This window comes from Polypterus senegalus, chromosome 7 (assembly GCF_016835505.1).
Source record: "Polypterus senegalus isolate Bchr_013 chromosome 7, ASM1683550v1, whole genome shotgun sequence".
Lineage (NCBI taxonomy): Eukaryota > Metazoa > Chordata > Cladistia > Polypteriformes > Polypteridae > Polypterus > Polypterus senegalus.
Window position 1 is genome coordinate 113,967,289 of NC_053160.1, and position 12,695 is coordinate 113,979,983.

Consider the following 12,695-nt stretch of genomic DNA (forward strand, 5'->3'; position numbering starts at 1 on the left):
AGCAATAGTAATTATTGTTCATGTTATTTTTTATTTTATTATTATGACTTTACCCTGAATGCCACAGCAGGCCAATAAAGTCTTAACACTGAATTATGGTTTAGTTTAACTTATTACATACATCATTGACATTTACAGACTGCAGATTTACATGGTTCATGCAATGAATTGATCATTTTAAGCATTTAGTAAAAAGAACAGGTGAAAAGAAAAAATATTGTGAACTATGTACAATATCCACCCTGTTGGGGACCACTTTAGTGAATGTTTAAACTAAACTAGAAATATCTTTGGCTTGTGTAGTACCCTGGGTTTGAAGTGGGCCAATAAAAATGCAGCGGTATGTTATAGACTGACCTCCAATGGGACACTCCTGTTCTCTACAATACTGCATGTATTTTATTACCATTGGGGAAATACTCTACATTCTTCGAAGTATAGATATATAGGGAAACTCAACAACCCATGGGTGACAAACCACCCATACTTGCAAGGGTATGCATGCCAGAACTGTTGACAAAATTTAAGTCATGCCCATCCTAGCAGATTCTTGCGGGGATTTGTCAAGTATAAAGGGGCCTTGAGAAGAATCTGACAGAACAGGGAGTACGGTGTGTTCCCAAGGATCACACTTCATCTTCTACTTCTCTCTCCCTCCCTTTTTGTTTCTGGCAAATCAACACCTGCACTCACATGCCCAGTGAATGGCATGCACTCAAACTTTATAATGCATTTGTTAACCATGTTGTTTTTGAGCTTTACTGAATTTTCACCCATCAACTTTGTGTCTGATGGCCATCTTTATAAAGTGGATAGCAGCATTTTTCAATGTTATTCCTTCTAAGCACAAAGCCAAAAAAAGAATGTGGTTCATTAACATAGCCTACTCGCTAGCTGATGCAGTAGTATTAGCAACAAGTGAAAAAATACAGGCTGCCTAATTTTCTGTAATGACACCAAATTTCAAGTAAATCAATCAAAGTATATTTTACATTTTGGCAAATGTATTTATTTTCTGTTGCAGGGTTATTTTTAACCATTGATATTGCAATATTGAAATGTCTTTTCTTAGTGGATACCTACTGCCTTAGTTGTACAATGCTGCCAAATTTCAGCTTTTAAGTTAAATGGGAAATTTTGTTGATGAGTGAGTGATTCAACAATGCATAGTTTAGGAAGACAAAAGATGACAGGATATTATGAATACTTGGGGTACACACTAATGACAAATTGATTTTTTGCCTTGCCCAAGAAATACATTTAGAGGACATTAGCACAATATTACAAAAACTGGGATGTATAAAAATTTAAATTTTAAACCTGAAAATGTTTGATTTCATAAGGACCCAGTAATTCTTTTAAGTGACAAGATTTCATACAAAATAATTTCTATGGACACAACAAAAATAAAGGCAGTAATAAATTGGCCTACACACATTTCTGTGAGTCAAATACACAGATTTGTTTGAATTTGCTGTCTAATTTTGACCAATTTTTAAACATTAGATTTATTGTGTTACTTCTCAGCTCAAAAAGTCCCAAAAAAAAATAGTTTGGACCTCACTGGCTAAACGTACTTTAAAAATAAAATAAAAAAAATAATTATTTTAGTACCCATTTTGCAGCATCTCTAATTTTTTTTTTCACCCATTTGGTTTTAAGATGGATGCCCTGAATGTTTATGTGAGCACAATGTAACAGTAACAATCAGTGCCCCAGAAATACTAATAATAAATTAAACCTTCATTGTTATGACTTATTTGTTATAATATTTACCTGCTGAAAGGAATTATGACCATGATAATAGGGTATTGTTGAAAATAAATTCAGCAAAAGAAGAATTGTCACCGTTAGTTAATAGGACATAACAAAAATTTCTCCTCCTTAATGCCAAGACATAATCTACTGGATCCTGTTTTATAACTGATAAAATTAATGGAGAACAATCATAAAAAGAGTTAATGGTTGTAGTGTGGGATTTTATAGACGTTGATGTGTCACCTCTGGTAAACAGCTGATTACAGAGAATACTGGTCCTTTTGATTGCTGTTGGTCACTTGATGTCTACTTCCTGGGTTTGTCTTCCTACGTATCCTGGACAGAAAGGGGAGGAGGTAGACTGTGGGGCAGAAGTGACATCAGTTGATAATAGGAGGGACTTTCTCCTTTCTGACAGTGGAAGTAGAGTATAACTCTTCTCCAGTCTTCCTGGAGTTGACATACAAAAAAATTAATTAGCACAAATTAATTTTAATTGTTGGTAAATTTTATTGGTAGTGAACATTACTGATTTAGTTAATACCTTATTGCTATCTGCAGTCATTGGAAGTACATAATGAAGTGCAGATAAATTCATAAGTGCAGGTGATATATTCACATGTTAATGTTTTAAAATATGTAAAAGTTCAGCTTTATTAAGTAACCCTAATCCTACCAACTAGGGTCCGATTGGACCCCGAGCATGATTGTGCAAGCGCTATAAAAACACGGAGCGTTATTGAGAGCCGCCATTTTAGGAATTTGTTGCTTCGCCAACGGTAAGTCGAAATCAAATATTCTTTTAATATTGTGAATATTACTGGGTCGCCCGCAATTATTTTGTTGCTGGGGTCCGAATGGACCCCAAAATATTTGGCATTTTCTGGGATTAGTCACTGATTGTATAACTGCTAGTTTTTCTGCATTTTAGGTGTAACAATGTCAAACCATGGGAGATATGCTAAATACAGTGCTGCAGATGTCCTGAAGGCAATTTTCAATGACGACGATGACTCAGATTTGGAAGATTCGGACAACTCTAGTCTTGAAAATGACCACATCTCTGAACAGTCCGATCATAGTGACACAGAATCTTGTCAACCAACTACCGAGGTTCTAACCAGTGATATCCCTATATCAGGAGAAAGTCCTTTACAGGTGAGTGGAACTTGTGGTGCACGAGGCCGTGGCCGTGGCCGAGGACATGGACGGGAATGCGGCAAGGGACGTGGCATCAGACGTGGAATGGATCAAGGCGAGCCAGGCCCTGCACCAGATGTGCTAATTGGAAGAAATGGTACAGTCTGGCGGAAAGATGCACCAAATATAGGGAGACACAGGGTTCAGGACATAATCAGACAGCAGCCTGGAATAACTAGTGCTGTCACCTGTTCTTCACTTGAAGAAGCTTTTATGTCTGTCATTACACCTGAAATGTTCGATCTTATAGTTCTGGAAACAAATCGGGAAGCTAGACGTAAGATCGCAGACTGGAACCACACCAATCCTGATCAGGCAAAAGAGTGGAGAAAGGTTGACAGACTGGAGATGAAAGCGTTCGTGGGTCTTTGTCTGCTAGCAGGAGTGCATAAATCTCACCATGAGCCCATTGCATCTCTCTGGTCAGAAAAGGAAGGAAGAGCTGTCTGACGTCTGTTTGACGTTCATTGGTACAATTCGATCCAATAAACCCGATATTCCAAATTAAATGAAAGCAGCAAACAACAGGGAGGATCACAGTTCACTCTTTGGTTTCAAGAATCAGCTGACCCTAGTATCATATGTACCGAAGCAAAACAAATCAGTTATCGTGTTGTCAAGCATGCATCATGATTCAACTGTAGAGGGTGAGAAGAAAAAACCACAAGTCATCCTCCATTACAATGCAACTAAAAGTGGTGTCGATAATCTTGACCACTTGTGTACAATGTTCACATCAAGAAGAAAAGTGAATCGTTGGCCTGTTGTACTCTTTGGCAATTGTGTTGATGTTGGTGCTGTTTGCTTTGTTCATCATTTTCATGGCAAAATTTCCAGATTGAAAATTATCTGAAGACAAGCGAAAGCGAAAAATATTTCTTTTAGAACTCGGACAGCAACTCGTTATGCCTCTAATCGAGCGTAGATCAAGTACGCCAATGCTTCAGGGCCCAATCCGGATAGCCATGAAGATGATGGGAGTCAAACCTCATGCTCGAGAATTGAACAAAAGGGACATTGTTGAAGGGAAAAGAAAGAGGTGTGCTTTTTGTCCAAGAGATGTTGACAAGAAAGTTCGTCAGGCATGTGAAAGTTGTAGAAGACCTGTATGTCTCAGCCATAGTAGACAAGAGATCTTTTGTGATGAATGCACAAAAAACTAAATGAGTGCATTTCTTCCAGTGTCGGAATTTTGAAACTCATTGCAAACATTGTCTACCATTAGCTTTTTACGTACACAGTATCTCTAGCTCATATGTAACACGAACACTGGACATAATGTCATTGCGAAGGTACATTTGTTGGATTTCTTTATAATTCTTGAGTAAAAATGCTTAAAAAATATTCTGTTAAGTTCAGTTTTGTTTTCTAAACAATAAACAGCATTAACATCCGTTCAGTGACGATAACTTTCATCAACAATCACAGAAACCTCAAGGGGTCCGTTCGGACCCCAGTTGGTAAGATTTGTATGTAAAATATGTTGGTAGGAATTTATCTAATTATCTAATCAACCAATCACATGGCAGTTGCTTAAATGCATTTAGGGGTGTGGTCCTGCTCAAGACAATCTCCTGAACTCCAAACTGAATGTCAGAATGGGAAAGAAAGGTGATTTAAGCAATTTTGAGCATGGCATGGTTGTTGGTGCCAGACGGGCCGGTCTGAGTATTTTACAATCTGCTCAGTTACTGGGATTTTCACTCACAACCATTTCTAGGGTTTACAAAGAATGGTGTGAAAAGGGAAAAACATCCAGTATGCAGCAGTCCTGTGGGCGAAAATGCCTTGTTGATGCTAGAGGTCAGAGGAGAATGGGCCGACTGATTCATGCTGATAGAAGAGCAACTTTGACTGAAATAACCACTCGTTACAACCGAGGTATGCAGCAAAGCATTTGTGAAGCCACAACACGCACAACCTTGAGGCGGATGGGCTACAACAGCAGAAGACCCCACCGGGTACCACTCTATCTATCTATCTCATCTCCACTACAAATAGGAAAAAGAGGCTACAATTTGCACGAGCTCACCAAAATTGGACAGTTGAAGACTGGAAAAATGTTGCCTGGTCTGATGAGTCTCGATTTCTGTTGAGACATTCAAAAGGTAGAGTCAGAATTTGGCGTAAACAGAATGAGAACATGGATCCATCATGCCTTGTTACCACTGTGCAGGCTGGTGGTGGGGGATGTTTTCTTGGCACACTTTAGGCCCCTTAGTGCCAATTGGGTATCGTTTAAATGCCACGGGCTACCTGAGCATTGTTTCTGACCATGTCCATCCCTTAATGACCACCATGTACCCATCCTCTGATGGCTACTTCCAGCAGGATAATGCACCATGTCACAAAGCTTGAATCATTTCAAATTGGTTTCTTGAACATGACAATGAGTTTACTGTACTAAAATGGCCCCCACAGTCACCAGATCTCAACCCAAAAGAGCATTTTTGGGATGTGGTGGAACGGGAGCTTCGTGCCCTGGATGTGCATCCCACAAATCTCCATCAACTGCAAGATGCTATCCTATCAATATGGGCCAACATTTCTAAAGAATGCTTTCAGCACCTTGTTGAATCAATGCCACGTAGAATTAAGGCAGTTCTGAAGGCGAAAGGAGGTCAAACACCGTATTTGTATGGTGTTCCTAATAATCCTTTAGGTGAGTGTATGTGTGTGTGCGACAAAGAGCAACAAAAAAGGTTTGTGACAGCCTCCTGTATACTTGAACCTGGCGCAAAATGGTAAATTGATTGCACGACCGTGTACAGTTTCAAGTCCAAAACAGAACTGACTTGGCTGAGGCAAAGCCGGAGTTTTTAATGGAAGGTCAAGGAAGTGATGTCGTTGGGGCCAGGCAGAATTTCCTGTAACTGGTCTGTACTGGAAAGAAAAAAAAAGGATCAGCACACTCCACCACCCACTGGGGCCTCATGTATAAACGTTGCGTACGCACAAAAATGTTGCATACTCCTGTTTCCACGCTCAAATTGCGATGTATAAAATCTAAACTTGGCATAAAGTCACTCACATTTTCACGCCAGCTAAATGCTTGGCATATGCAAGTTCTCCGCTCGGTTTTGTAAACTGGCTTTGCCCCTGGTGCCAACATCCGAGGTTCGATTCCCGAGAGGGAGTGCACGAATGACCCCAAAATTAGGGCGAAACACGTGTCGCGTACTCTTTGCATTATTTCACAGTAAAACTATTTCAATATATATATATACACACACATACATATATATCAGCGCTTCCCGATTCATTTTACCCTCGCATCCCCTTGGTTTGAGATGTATGAAAAAATATGCGGTTAACGCAGAAAGACAGATCACCAATTGAAGCTTTATGAATAATGGATACTTTATTCGCCATCAATGATTGTTTTGGTAAAGTCATACTCAGTGTAATCATTAGATGAACGGTAAAAAAGTAAGAGCGAGGGGAGGGTGACATATTGAGGCACGCAGGCGAAACCACAATAGCACGCGGGCTCGATGTAGTGCGAGTCAACTCGATCTGAATTGCGAGATCACATTCAAACAATTATATCTTTTCAAGTTCTATTTAGTCGACACAGATATCTTTGGTTGGAATGTAAGGCAAATTTACTCTTTACATTTCTATGGTGAAGAAAAATTTATGCAGTGATGCCTACATTTAACTTACATTCCTACCAAAGATATTTCTGTCGACTAAATAAAAATTACTTATATTTAAAATTTAAATAGAACTTGAACAGATACGATAGTTCATAATACCGACGCAGCACTAAGTGCACATAAGAGCAGGAGTCATCCGTTTTAACAAGCAGCGTATTGCACTGATACGAAATAGCCTGCCCATTTAATTGTTTAGGAATGGATAGATAAATTAAAATTTTGTACAAATAATGTTTTTCATTTTTCTTCCTCGATAGATTCTGGCACCCCCAGCAACAGCTGCTCGCACCCCAAAGGGTATATATATATGTGTGTGTGTGTATATATAGATATAGATATAGATATATATATATAGATATAGATATATACATATATAGATAGATATAGATAGATATATAGATATACCTGTATATATATGTGTGTGTGTGTATATGTATATATGTATGTATATGTATATATATGTTTATATATGTGTGTGTGTGTATATATATATGTATTTGTGTGTATATATGTGTGTGTATGTATGTGTGTATGTATATGTACTGTATGTGTATATATGTAGTGTCAAGGATGCCAGGGGCAACGAACCGGCCGGGACGCCTTTAGGGACCGGAGGAGGGTCTACGCCCACCGTGGATCACGTGGGGGCCACCACCCTGGTTGCTTTGGGGGCCATGGGTTAAGGGCATGGAAGCCCAACCATGTAGGGGCCCGTGGTCACCGCCAGGGGGTGGCCCAGTGCCTTGGGAACCCTGGACCCCAGTACTTCCGCCACACCAGGAAGTGCTGGGGGGAAGAGGAGTAAGAACACCCGGAGGACTTCCGGCTACACAGTTGGTGCTTCCGCCACACGGGGGTGTGTCGGCGGAAGCTCCTCAGGAAGCATCTGGAGCCCATCCGGGCGTGTATAAAAGGGGCCGCCTCCCTCCAGTCAACAGCAAGAGTCAGGTGTAAATGGACGAAGCTCGGAGGAGAGGAGTAGAGGCGGTCTGGGGACTGAGCAAGGCATCATTGTGCGGCCAGGACTTGAAGGGGTGATTGGTGCTGCGGCACTGCGTTGTGCACTGAAAATAAAACGTGTGTGGTGAACCAACATGTCTGCCTGTCTGTGTCCGGGCTGTACCCCACAGTAGATATGTATATATATGTATATATGTGTATATATGTATATATATGTGGATGTATGTGTATATATGTATGTATGTATATACATACATATATATATATATAAACTGCTCAAAAAAATTAAAGGAACACTTTGAAAACACATCAGATCTCAATGGGAAAAAGAAATCCTCCTGGATATCTATACTGATATAGACTGGGTAATGTGTTAGGAACGAAAGGATGCCACATCGTTTGATGGAAATGAAAATGATCAACCTACAGAGCCCTGAATTCAAAGACGCCCCAAAAATCAGAGTGAAAAATGATGTGGCAGGCTAGTCCATTTTGCCAAAATTTAATTGCAGCAACTCAAAATTGTACGCAGCACTTTGTATGGCCCCTGTGTTCTTGTATACATGCCTGACAACATCGGTGCATGCTTCTAATGAGATGACAGATGGTGTTGTGGGGATCTCCTCCCAGATCTGGACCAGGGCATCACTGAGCTCCTGGACAGTCTGAGGTGCAACCTGGTGGCATTGGATGGACCAAAACATAATGTCCCAGAGGTGTTCTATTGGATTTAGGTCAGGAAAGTGTGGTGGCCAGTCAATGGTATCAATTCCTTCATCCTCCAGGAACTGCCTGCATACTCTCACCACATGAGGCCAGGAATTGTCGTGCACCAGGAGCCACTGTACCAGCATAGGGTCTGACAATGGGTCCAAGGATTTCATCCTGATACCTAATGGCAGCCAAGGTGCCTTTGTCAAGCCTGTAGCGGTCTGTGTGACCCTCCATGGATATGCCTCCCCAGACAATCATTAACCCACCACCAAACTGCTCATGCTGAATGATGTTACAGGCAGCATAATGTTCTCAATGGCTTCTACAGACCCCTTCACTTCTGTCACGTGCTCAGGGTGAACCTGCTCTCATCTGTAAAAAGCACAGGGCACCAGTGGTGCATCTGCCAATTCTGGTATTCTATGGTGAATGCCAATCGAACTGCATGCTGCTGGGCAGTGAGCTCAGGGCCCATTAGAGGACATGGGGCCCTTGGGTCACCCTCATGAAGTCTTTCTGGTTGTTTGGTCAGAGACATTCAAACCAGTGGCCTGCTGGAGGTCATTTTGTAGGGCTCTGGCAGTGCTCATCCTGTTCCTCCTTGCCCAAAGGAGCAGATACTGGTCCTGCTGATGTGTTATGGACCTTCTATGGCCCACTCCAGCTCTCCTAGAGTAACTGCTTGTCTCCTAGAATCTCCTCCATGCCCTTGAGACTGTGCAGGGAGACACAGCAAACCTTCTGGCAATGACACGTATTGATGTGCCATCCTGGAGAAGTTGGACTACCTGTGCAACCTCTGTAGGGTCCAGGTATCGCCTCATGCTACCAGTAGTGACACTGACTGTAGCCAAATGCAAAACTAGTGAAGAAACAGTCAGAAAAGATGAGGAGGGAAAAATGTCAGTGGCCTCCACCTGTTAAACCATTCCTGTTTTGGGGGTCATCTCATTGTTGCCCCTCTAGTGCATCTGTTGTTAATTTCATTAACACCACAGCAGCTGAAACTGATTAACATCCCCCTCTGCTACTTAACTGACCAGATTAATATCCCATAAGTTTCATTGACTTTATGCTATACTCTGATTAAAAAGTGTTCCTTTAATTCTTTTGAGCAGTATATGTATATATGAGTGTGTGTATGTATATATGTATATATGTATGGATATTTATATATATATGTTTATATGTGTGCGTGTGTGTATATATAAATATATATATATACTGTGGACTTGGCCCGGACACAGATAGACGGACATGTTGTTTCTCAACCACCACACGTTTATTTACAATATTTACAATTATTTAAATTGGTCACACAGACCCAAATAATGGTCACTCAGACCCAGTCACATGCACAATCCCCAAATTACTCAGTTCTGGCCACAAATGCCTCTCTTCAGGCCGCCTCCACACCTCCTCTGTGCTTCGTCCTGCCTCCTCCCGACTCCAGCGCTGAATGAATGGAGACGGCCCCTTTTATGCAGTCGCCAGATGAGCACCAAGTGTTCCCGGCATTCCTCAATTGGCCACGCCCCAGCGTGGCGGAAGTGCCGGCTGTCCTCCCGGCAGCTCTCCGGGTGTCTCCCAAAGTCTTCCCCCCAGCTCCAGATGCTTCCTGAGGAGCTTCCGCCGACACACCCCCGTGTGGCGGAAGCACCAACTGTGTAGCTGGAAGTCCTCCAGGTGTTCTTACTCCTGTTTCCCCCAGCACTTCCTGGTGTGGCGGAAGTACTGGGGTCCAGGGTTCCCAAGGCATTGGGGCACCTCCTGGCGGTGACCACTGGCCCCTACAGGGTAGGGCTTCCATGCCCTCAACCCGTGGCCCCCAGAACAACCAGGAAGGCAGCCCCCACGTGATTCAGGGTGGGCTTTGACCCTCTTCCGGTCCCTCACGGCATCCCGGCTGGGTCGTTGCCCCTGGCATCCCTGACAATATATATATATATATATATATATGACAGCAACACTCATCACTCACAACAGTGACAAAACAATTACATTGACAATCATGTTACGTTATTTTCAAAATGTTTCCTTTTCTTTTCATTACTTCTTTAACACACTACTTCTCCATGCTTGACCTTGGTATTTTGCTAGTATATATATATATGTGTGTATATGTATATGTGTATATATGTAGATATGTATATATATATATGTAGATATGTATATATATATATATATATATATATATATATATGTATATACTGTATGTGTATGTATGTATATATACAGGTATATATATATGTATATATGTATGTGTACATGGTACATGTACTGGTTGGGCAGGAACACCTCTGGGTTAGGGTGTATACAAGGACTCTGGGAAAACCCGAACAATGAGCTGAGCTTCGAGGTAGGAGGGCGAAGTGTCTGGGCGAGGAGGAGAGAATATTGTAGTGTATTTTTGTGGAGAAGAGCCTGACACAATGTATATGTATATATGTATATGCGTATATGTTTATATGTGTGTGTGTGTATGTATATATATATGTATGTGTATATGTATATATGTTGATATGTACTGTATGTATATGTATATATATATGTTTATATGTGTGTGTGTGTATATATATATATATATATATATATGACAGCAACACTCATAACAGTGACAAAACAATTACATTGACAATCATGTTACGTTATTTTCAAAATGTTTCCTTTTCTTTTTCATTACTTCTTTAACACACTAATTCTCCGCTGCAAAGCGCGGGTATTTTGCTAGTATAGATATATGTTTAGATATAGATATATATATATAGATATATATATAATGTGTGTGTGTGTGTATGTGTATATATATATTGTGGTCCCCGGCCGGGGCCCAGGAGGGCGAGAGGAGGGCTTGTGCCTCCTCCAGACCGAGAGGGGGCGTCCGTCCTGGTTATACTGGAGGCCTCGGGGAGAGGGCTTGGAAGCCCAGCCCTGTAGGGACCCGTGGCCACCGCCAGGTGGCGCCCCAGTGCCTGATTATCCCGGGAGCCCGGCACTTCCGCCACACCAGGAAGTGCGGCGGGAAGACTTTGGAGGACACCCGGAGAGCTGCCGGGAGGACAGCCGGCACAACCGCCACGCTGGGGCGTGGCCAAGGGAAGAATGCCGGGAACACCTGGTGCTCGTCCGGGAAGCATATATAAGGGGCCGCCTCCCTTCAGTGAGCAGTGGATGTCGGGTGGAAGTGGACAGAGTTAGAGAGAGGACTGGAGGCGGCCAGGAAAGAAAGGCACAGGAACTGTGAGCCCTGGACTTTGGGGAATCGGTGCAGAAGGCACTGGGGTTTGTGGTGCAGGTGATCTTTGTAAATAGACTTTGTAAATAAACGTGTGTTGGGTGAAACAAAGATGTATGTCTGTCTGTGTCCGGGTCAAAGTTCACAATATATATATATAGATAGATAGATAAATAGATAATGTGTGTGTGTGTGTGTGTGTGTGTGTGTATGTATGTATGTATGTATGTATGTGTATATACACAGAAAGACACAGAGGCACGTATAAAAACACAAAGATTTTATTTTTCTCTTCAACTGTGGAACACGTCTTCCCTGTGCCACACAGCCCAAACACAGTTCCAAAGAAAAAAACACTATAGCACAACACACTTCTCTTCCTTTACCACCACTCCTCCACAAGTGTAGTCGTCGTCGTCATCCTCCTCCTCCTCCTGACCCTGGCTCCTCGAGTGGTGGTTGCTGGCCCTTTTTATAACCCACCCGGAAGTGTTCCAGGTGCTTGACCACCTGGTCCTAATTGCACCTCCTGGTGGGCTGAAGGTTCGTTCAGCCAGGCTGCTGAGTCCATGCAGCTCCCCTTAGCGGATATCCGAGCCCCCAACCAGGCTGTGGAGGACTCCATCTCCCATGGAGCCCTGCGGGTGGTTGGGAAATCACCGTCAGCCATGGAGGCTGCCATCAAGCATCCCGGGGGAGGTACTGTAGTGCCCATGGTGGCTCCCCCGGAACATAAGCAGCAGGGGCGTCCCTGCCGGCATAGAACCCGGCTGTCCTTCACGATATATAGAGAGAGATATAGATATATATATATATAGATATTAGATATATAGATATATATAGATATAGATATATATATTGTGAACGATAGGGGGCGCTCTCGCTCCCTTGAACCCCTGTCCACGACTCCAGACACCAGGTAAAACTCCTCAAGTTGACTTTATTTTTATGCCACAGTGTACAAAGCACACTCTCCTCCACAATACTCATATAAATCACCAATAAATCAATAATACACAATCCTCCAGCTCAGCTCACCATCTGGGAGCTCCCACAGTCCTTTTATAATCCCTGACCCGGAAGTGTTCTCAATCCCTAGTCCATGTGATCCTCAATCACTTCCGGGTCAGGTAAAAGTTCTTTTCTTCAACCCGGAAGTCCGTCGCTCT